Genomic DNA, 10,021 nt, shown 5'->3' with positions numbered 1-10,021 from the left:
CCTGAAACTGGGTCATTAAACCCTGGCCCAGGCTGCCCAGTAACTGGGACCACCTGAAACTGGGTCATTAAACCCTGGCCCAGGCTGCCCAGTAACTGGGACCACCTGAAACTGGGTCACTAAACCCTGGCCCAGGCTGCCCAGTAACTGGGACCACCTGAAACTGGGTCACTAAACCCTGGCCCAGGCTGCCCAGTAACTGGGACCACCTGAAACTGGGTCATTAAACCCTGGCCCAGGCTGCCCAGTAACTGGGACCCCCTGAAACTGGGTCATTATCTTTATCTTTATATTTATAAGAACCTTGTTATCCAAGGTTATCCCTGTATCCAGGGTCCTGTGGGATGGAGATCCAGGCATTATTTATCTTTATCTTTATCTTTATCTATATCTTTATCTTTATCTTTATCTTTATCTTTATCTTTATCTTTATTTATCTTTATCTTTATATTTAAAAGAACCTTGTTATCCAAGGTTATCCCTATACCCAGGGTCCTGTGGGATGGAGATCCAGGCATTATTTGTCATAAAAACCTCAGCCCAAACTCAGGGGCTGAATTTTCCTCTCCCCAGAGGCAAAGGTTCCAAGTCCTCCTTGCAAGGGGAGAACTCTCACCCTCTCCACTCTTCCTAATGCTTATTTTTAAGAAAAGGACTAAAAATCAGAGATTTTACCTGTGCCTGGGAAGCTGGCAGCACAGATGACACCCAGATCATGGCCCTGCAACCTTTCCACCTCTTTATTTATTTACTTATTTTTATTTCTTCTTTGGAAGAGCAGCCATCCCCTTTCTGGAGAGCATCCCAAAGTGTTAACAACAGACCTGACCCAGCCTGGGAAGGACCCAGAGTCATTCAGGCTGCCTCAGCCTCTCTCCTTTTCTCTGCTTTTTAATAGTGGAACAGCAAATATTTGCTGGCAGGGGACATTTCTGAGCCATGAGGTAATGGCTTTATATTTTTTTTTTTATTATATTTATTTTATATATATATATTTATTTTTTTATTATATTTATTATATTTATTATATTACATTATATATATTTTTATTATATATTAATATAATAATATAAGTATATTATATTTATTATATTTATTATATTTATTTTATATATATTTTTATTTTTATTATATTTATTATATTTATTATATTACATTATATATATTTTATTATATATTAATATAATAATATAAATATATTATATTTATTATATTTATTATATTTATTTTAAATATATATTTATTTTTATTATATTTATTATATTATATTATATTATATTATATTATATTATATTATATTATATATATATTTATTATATATTAATATAATAATATAAATATATTATATTTATTATATTTTTTATTATATTTTTTTTTTCCATTATGGATTTGTTTGGTGTTTTTTTGTTTGTTTGTTTGTTTGTTGTTGGGGGTTTTTTTTGTTTTTTTTTTTTAACACATGCAGAGTCATCCTCTGATTTCTGAAGCATTCCTGGAGTTACAGATGAGCTCAAAAAACGTGGGGTAACTGATCTCAGCTCCCTGTGTTTGACTCCAGCTCTCCCCCAGCATCTTTGTTTTGGATTTTCTTCCAGAAATACCTATTTTTCACTCTTTCTACAGCTGCCACTCCAAGGGGAGCTTCAACCCTTCAGATAAAAACAAATTCCCCACCTCCAGCCACAGCATCACCCACCCAAACCATCCCCCTCCTCCCAGATCCTCAGCCACACCTCTCCCCATCCACATCCCTCCAATCCCCTCCACCAACCCCTGGGATTCTCCCTGCTACAAAAAAAAAAATAAATAAAAAATAAAAAAATTCCTGCTCTGCAAAGGAATTTTTCCCAATTAATTTTCCCATATTTGAAGTGGCGAAAAACCCAAAAAAAAACCCAAATAAAAACCATAGAAGAGGCAAGAAAAAGCAGATGTGAGGAGTCATGGTGCAGAGAGCATTTCAGGTAGCAGGGTTCCCTGCATGGGGTTACACAAATGCTAATGACACTATAAAAATTCTTTTTTTTTTTCTTTTTTTTTGCCAGGTCAGCACTTTGGCACCGTTTGGAAGCTCTGGAAGTCAAGCATTTAATGATCTCCTGTTCCAAGGGGATCGATGGAGTTTTGCAGAGGTCATTTGCAGGATCAATAATTGTCCATCCCCAGCAAAACTGGGGGAAAAAAAAAAAAAAATAATAATAATCAACTTCTAAAGCTCCTTCCCAGAAACTGCTCGATGGCCCCAGAGTTTGCCTGAGGCCAGGCAGCCCAAATGGGTTTCTCAGGTGAAAAAGAGGAGATTTTGGGATGGGGGAGGAGGACACAGAAGCTAAAGATGAATTATTCACCCTGGTGCTGCCCCAGGGCTCTTGGGAAGCAGAAAAAAAAAAAAAATCAGAGTTTTTTAGGTTGGAAGAGACCTCCAAGCTCACCCAGCCCAACCTTTGACCAACACCACAACCAACTCCTAAACCCTGTCCTTATGGACCAGCTCCTCACGGGCTTGGGGACAGCACTGGGACCAAACTGGGCCACCAGAAAGGTCCTGATGGAAACAGAACCCTTTGGATGGGATCTTCCCACCTTCTGTGTTTGGGTTGGCTGCAGGGAGGAAAAGCTTCTCCTTTACTCATAGGCTGCTTTAGCATTTAAAAATATAAATTAATCACTATTAGTCTGCTTTAGCATTTAAAAAATATAAATTAATAAACATTTTTATGCATTGATTAAAATGTTAGCTGTAAATAAATGTGTATTTTAATGACAGAAAACTCCTCCAGGTGTTCTCCCAACCAACCAACCCCCTCCTTTCCTGGCTGGGACACTCAGCCCTGGCTTTTCCTCTCCCATCTTCAGGGTTGTTTCCTAGAAAAATGTTTCTCTTCTTCCCCCTGAGGTTTTTCCCCCAGCTGGGACCTTTCCCTGCTCCACCTGAGAGCTGGGATTGGGGGGAGGAAGGAGCTGAGGAGCTGCTTTGCCCTGGGCTGGAGGTCACCAGGGGCTCAGCTGCAAAAGCTCAGGTGATGGAGGCACAAAGGACATGAAATTAAAAAAAAAAAAATATTAAAAAAAAAAATAATGGGTGTGACCTGATGATTTTCCAGGCTGCTCCTGACAAAGAGCCGGGGTCAGCTCCTCCTGAATTTCATTTCTCTCCCAGCAAGGAGAGATGCAGAAAACATCTCAGTGTTGCTCAGAGAAAAAACCCTTTGCTCCACTACTGCACAAACCACCAAGGCTGGAATTCCAGGAGCCAGTCACCTGGGAAAGGAAAAGTTTTGGGTTCTCTGGAAGAAACCTCCAGGAGCAGCTCAGGGCTGCCTGGGGGGGGGGGGTGGAAACATTTGCCAGGCTCCAGCAGCTGATGGCACCAATTTGCCAGAAGCTTTCGGTGCTCTGGATGGGTACCCAAGGCTCCAAGGGTTGAATTTGAGCTTAAATAGAGATTTGAGCTTAAATAGAGGCAAATAAACTGGCTGCAGGGTTCTTGGGGAGAACCAGGAGGCAGATGGGGAGCTTTGAAGCCCCAATTCCCCTCGCTGCTTTGCTGTGCCAAGCCTGAGCATCAGCTCTGAAACACAGACCCTTCCCAGCAGGCAGAGGCTGTTCTGGGGACCCCCTGGGGACCCCAGCACGTCCCCCCAGTGTGTTCCCCCCCTCCCCAGCACTGCCTGACCCCCAGCAGCTCTTCCCCAGCTGGGGGGAATCTGTTCCCTCCACTCCAAGCATCCCATGGGAGCCTCCACCCCCTTCATCCTCACCTCCAGGGAGTCAGGAACCTCCTCCCCCTCCCTGCTGGGCCACAGCTGGGTGTTGATCACCTTGTTTGGAGGTCCTGAGGGTGGAGGGGAAGAAGTGAGGGCTGCTCCCCCCCCCCCCCGAGGGCTTTCCTGGTTCCTGGATCCTGGTTGTTGCTTCATCCCCAGCCAGGCCAGCTCGGTGGGATTGGACCCTTTGGGGGGGAGTCCAACCATCCCAAGGAGCCAGCAAGGACTCCTAGCACCCCCCTACCCTTCAGAAGAGGGGTCACACTCCCCAAATCCCCCCTTCCTCATCCCCATCACTGCTTGCAGCTGCCCAGGGTTTCGTTGGCCTGACACCAATTACTCCTGCTCAACCAGTTAACCCTGCCCACCCCACCCCACCCCACACCCCCCACCCCACACCCCACACCCCCCACCCCACACCCCACACCCCACACCAGGCTCTCCACACATTCCCAAAACCCCAACCAGCAGCTGCTCCAGCTCCACTGACACTCCCTGAGCCCCCCAAACCCTCAGAGGATGCAGCATCTCCTCCTACAGCTACTCCAGGATGGCCACAGGCATCTCTCCCCCCCCCCCCCAAACCCCTCACCCCCCTGGATCCATCACTCCTGCATTTTCCCAAGCCAGAGATGTGGCTGGAAGAGCTGAGGCTGCTGGAGTGAGTGCAGCTGCATCCCAGGATTTAAATCCTTATTTCTCCATGGTGTGGCAGCTCCTGCTCCTCTCCTCCAGCTGGGCTTTTCCTGGGCAGGGCCCATCCTGCAGCCAGGATGTTTCCTCTAATGAGCTCTCATCAGGCTTTAATATTTCATAGAGCTCTGCTGGAGGAGCTGCAGCTTATCAGAAATGTTGTTAAAACTCAGAGCTTTATTAATGGAGGGTTGGGCTTCTCCCTGCTCTCTGCTCTTCATTCACCATCCAAAAAAAAAAAACAAAACCATCACCTGGGTTATTTATTCCCAAAAAGCTGAAGCAAATGCAGCCCACGGGCACAGGGTGCTCAGCATCCCTGATCCTATGGGCTGGGACACATCCCTAAGGCCCAGGACTATGGTCCCCAGAGCCACCTCCTTGTGTGGGGTGGCTGAATCCAGGCAGGTGGCTCCTAAAATACCAGAACCAGGGTCCCCAGAGCCACCTCCTTGTGTGGGGTGGCTGAATCCAGGCAGGTGGATCCTAAAATACCAGAACCAGGGTCCCCAGAGCCACCTCCTTGTGTGGGGTGGCTGAATCCAGGCAGGTGGCTCCTAAAATACCAGAGCTTGGATCCCCAGAGCCACCTCCTTGTGTGGGGTGGCTGAATCCAGGCAGGTGGCTCCTAAAATACCAGAGCCAGGGTCCCCAGAGCCACCTCCTTGTGTGGGGTGGCTGAATCCAGGCAGATGGCTCCTAAAATACCAGAGCCAGGGTCCCCAGAGCCACCTCCTTGTGTGGGGTGGCTGAATCCAGGCAGATGGCTCCTAAAATACCAGAGCCAGGGTCCCCAGAGCCACCTCCTTGTGTGGGGTGGCTGAATCCAGGCAGATGGCTCCTAAAATACCAGAGCCTGGGTCCCCAGAGCCACCTCCTTGTGTGGGGTGGCTGAATCCAGGCAGGTGGCTCCTAAAATACCAGAGCCAGGGTCCCCAGAGCCACCTCCTTGTGTGGGGTGGCTGAATCCAGGCAGGTGGCTCCTAAAATACCAGAGCCAGGGTCCCCAGAGCCTCCTCTTTGTGTGGGGTGGCTGAATCCAGGCAGATGGCTCCTAAAATACCAGAACCAGGGTCCCCAGAGCCACCTCCTTGTGTGGGGTGGCTGAATCCAGGCAGGTGGCTCCTAAAATACCAGAGCCTGGGTTCCCAGAGCCACCTCCTTGTGTGGGGTGGCTGAATCCAGGCAGATGGCTCCTAAAATACCAGAGCTTGGGGCTGTGCCCCTCTTGTCCCCCTTTCTCCCTGAAGCTCCTCTTTCCCCCTCTTCCAGTGCCCATCCAGTGAGGAAGCACACACAGAATAAACCCCTGGAGAGAAAAGAACTGCTGCTTCCCCTTGTTCACCCAACCCCTCCTTCCCTTCAGGTGTCAGACTCACCCCAAAAGCTGCCAGGAATCTTTTCTTTCCCATCTTTGCTCCTGAGCACCCCAAAACCTGCACTGGGCAGGAGTGCATCACCCAAATGTTGGGATGGCAGCAGGAGCATCATCAAGATCAGCAACCAACCCACCAGAGGTGGAGTAAACAGGAGCCATGGTGGGTTAGTGCTGCACAGCAGATTTCCCATGGGGACCTCACAGGAAGCCAAGAAGAAAAGCACTGCTCAGGATTTTTTTTTTTTTTTTTTTTTTTTTTTTTCCCAGGTTTTATATTAATAAGTTTTTCCATGACTTTGTGAGACCTCCTGCTCCTCTCCCCCCCCCTGCCTGAGAGGTTTTGTAATAAGCAAAGAACACAGCCAAGTGTGGGGGGTGAATTAAAGAGTGGGTTGTGTCCCCAGAGTGCTGGCAGTGGTCACTGCTGGGTGACACAGGGACCTCTGGCCTGGCCAACAGGTGACAAGCTGGGAAACCTTACTGGTAGGAATGGAAACCAACAAAACAAGAGCTCACCTTCACTTGTGCCTTGCAGGGAGCCAGCCTGTCCCTGGCTGCTCTGATTTTCTCCTTTTTAAAAGGAAAAATCAGTGGTAGGCTCTGTGCCTGGCATTTCCCCTCCCACGGGGCACTCAGGGCTCCGGTGTCACTTGTCCCCATGGCCTTGGGTACTGCTCATCACCACAGCCTTAGGTTCATCCCCCTGGCCTTAGGTACCACTCATCCTGCATCCTCAGGTACCACTCATCCTGCATCCTCAGGTAACATCCTGAATCCTCAGGTACCACTCATCCTGCATCCTCAGGGACCATCCTGCATCCTTGGGTACCACTCATCCTTTATCCTCAGGTAACATCCTGCATCCTCAGGTACCACTCATCCTGTATCCTCAGGTACCACTCATCCTTTATCCTCAGGTAACATCCTGCATCCTCAGGTACCACTCATCCTGTATCCTCAGGTACCACTCATCCTGCATCCTTGGGTACCACTCATCCTGCATCCTCAGGTAACATCCTGCATCCTCAGGTACCACTCATCCTGCATCCTCAGGTACCACTCATCCTGCATCCTCAGGTATCATCCTGCATCCTCAGGTAACCCTCACCCCTGCATCCTTGGGTACCACTCATCCCTGTATCCTCTGGTACCACTCATCCTGCATCCTCAGGGAACATCCTGCATCCTCAGGGAACATCCTGCATCCTCAGGTAACCCTCATCCCTGCATCCTTGGGTACCACTCATCCTGAATCCTCAGGGAAGATCCTGCATCCTTGGGTACCATTCCTCCTGCATCCTCAGGTACCACTCATCCTGTATCCTTGGGTACCACTCATCCTGCATCCTCAGCTCCATCCCCATCTCCTCGGGTACCGATTACCCCTTCCCAGGGGTCCTGTCCCCACCCAGGGGACGATCCATTTCCGTTCAGCCGCTGGCTGGGGTGACAGGGACACCGGGGGGGGTGACAGTGACACCCAGTGGGGCGACAGGGACACCGGGGGGGTGACAGGGACACCCAGTGGGGCGACAGGGACACCCGGTGGGGTGGCTGCCTGGCCAGCTGCCCCGTCCCGCCCCATCAGTCCCTGAACCTCCGCCAAACAACCCCATCAATTTTTCATCAGGGATAAAACCCGGCCCGGCGGGGATAAAAACCGCCTCAGGGAGCTCCGCCGGCTCCGCGGAAGGTGCGCAGGGAGGCGCGGGAGGGACGGGCGCGGGGGTTTCCGCGGAGGATGGCTGGGGGGGGGCTGGGACCGTCGTCCTGCGGCCGGGATGGTTGCGGGGGGAGCGGGATGGGGCCGGGGGCCCTGGGAGGGATAAGGGGGGGGGCAGCGGGACGCCCTTGGCTTCCGCGGGCGCGGTGGCTGGCGCGGAGGCTGGCGGCTCTCTTCGTCCTCCTGGCGCTGGTGGCCGCGGGATGCGCGCTCCGACGCCGGGCTTGGCCCCCGCCGCGACGGGGACCCCCGGCCCCCCGGCGACCCCCGACCCCCCGGCGACCCCCGACCCTCCGGGGACCCCCGAGCCCCCGGGGACCCCTGAGCCCCCAGGGACCCCTGAGCCCCCAGGGACCCCCGCTCGCCCCCGGCCCCATGGCCCCCCCTGGGGCCGCGCTGCTGGAAAGGAGGGGTCCCGGGGGGTCCCACCCACCCCCCCCGGAGCTGCCGCCGCTGCCTCGCTACGAGGAGGTGAAGCATCTGCCCAGCTACGAGGAGGCACAAGGAGAACCCCCCCGGCCCCCCCGGAATGGGCCTGGGGACCGCGGGGTCTGAGGGTGAGAGCCCGGCCCGCTGAGCACCCGCGGGTGGGGAGAAAGGGAGGGGGCAGCGGGCAGGGGGGACCTGGGGGGACACAGAGGTCGCCGGAGGGAAGGGATGCTGGGGACATCGGGGAGGGACACAGAGGTGACAGCTGGATGCTTGGGGACATCGGGGATGCTGGGGACACCAGGGGAGGGACAGAGTGGTCACCAGTGGACAGGATGCTGGGGACACCGGGGGGACAGAGTGGTCACCAGTGGACAGGATGCTGGGAACACCAGGGGAGGGACACAGAGGTGACAGCTGGATGCTTGGGGACACCAGGGGAGGGACACAGTGGCCACCAGCATCCTGTCCACTGGGGACAATAGGAGGTGGGACACTGGGGACACCAGTGGACAGGATGCTGGGGACACTGGAGGGGGGGGACACACTGGGGACACCAGTGGACAGGACACTGGGGACACCAGGGGAGGGACACAGAGGTGACAGCTGGATACTTGGGGACATCGGGGATGCTGAGGACACCAGGGGAGGGACACAGTGGCCACCAGTGGACAGGATGCTGGGGACAATAGGAGGTGGGACACTGGGGACACCAGGGGAGGGACAGAGTGGTCACCAGTGGACAGGACACTGGGGACACCACGGGAGGGACACAGTGGCCACCAGTGGACAGGATGCTGGGGACATCATGGGAGGGACACAGAGGTGACAGCTGGATGCTTGGGGACACCAGGGGAGGGACACAGTGGCCACCAGCATCCTGTCCACTGGGGACAATAGGAGGTGGGACACTGGGGACACCAGTGGACAGGATGCTGGGGACATCATGGGAGGGACACAGAGGTGACAGCTGGATGGGATGCTTGGGGACCTCGGGGAGGTGGGGTGCTGGGACCCACAGGGATGGGATATTAGGGACACCAGGGAAGGGCCCCAACTGTCACCACTGGATGAGACACCAGGGACAGCAGGGAAATGGGATGCTGGGGACAGCAGAGGGACAATCAGTGGTCCCCAGGAAGGATGTGATGCCAAGCACAGAGGTCTCTGGGAGGGACACACCTGGAGGGACACTGTGGAGACACCTGGGGTGACACTGTCCCCCTCTCAGGGTCCGTGGGGGGGTGATGTGCTGGACACCAGGCTCTGGGGAAGGGAGGTGCAGGGTCCCCAGAGCTGGCTGATAAAATATTGGCCCAGTTTTTCTCTCCCAGAGGTGACCTGGGATCAGTTCTGAGCTGGGAAAGCCACGGCCCAATCCTGCAGCCCTTGGTGCCAACCCACTGCCAGGTCTTCTGCCCACCAAGCCCTCCAGAAAAAGGGGTCCCTGGCTCTGTGGGTGCTGGTGAAGGGCTCCCAACCAGAGGGAGAGGGAAATACCTCCCCTTCCTATCAAGAATTTTAGGTGCCAGAGAGTAATTCCTCAGGCTGGGCCTTTGGCTGGAGTAGGTATCAATATGGGCATCTGGATTTTGGAATATTCCTTGCTGGGGCTTGTGAATATTGTTACATCACATCTAAAAACGTGAAGATGTTCCCAGAAAATCCTTGCATCCAGCTGAAGGGGCAATTCTGTTTTTCCTGGAATTGAGATCAGGCCTTTTTTGTACCCTGCAGGGGCCAGGGGAGGCTGGAGAAGGAGGAGGAAGAGGAGGAAGAGAAGAGCCTGAGACTGTGGTAACCCAAAAAAACAGATCCCATCCTGCCATGTTTTCTCACCTGGAATTTCTTGGGTTACATCCACAGGAATCCTGGTGCAAAGCTGGATTAGGGCCATGGGCAGGAGACTTCACCTGATAATAATTACAAGACTGCCCACAACTTTTATCCATGTTTATTGGGGTCTGCAAACTTTGGGAGAGAGAGAATTCAGCTGCCTGAGTGCATCCTGGACTTCAACCTTCCAGAATC

This window comes from Heliangelus exortis, chromosome 9 (genome assembly GCF_036169615.1).
Source record: "Heliangelus exortis chromosome 9, bHelExo1.hap1, whole genome shotgun sequence".
Classification (NCBI taxonomy): domain Eukaryota; kingdom Metazoa; phylum Chordata; class Aves; order Apodiformes; family Trochilidae; genus Heliangelus; species Heliangelus exortis.
Note: the sequence above shows the minus strand (reverse complement) of the source record.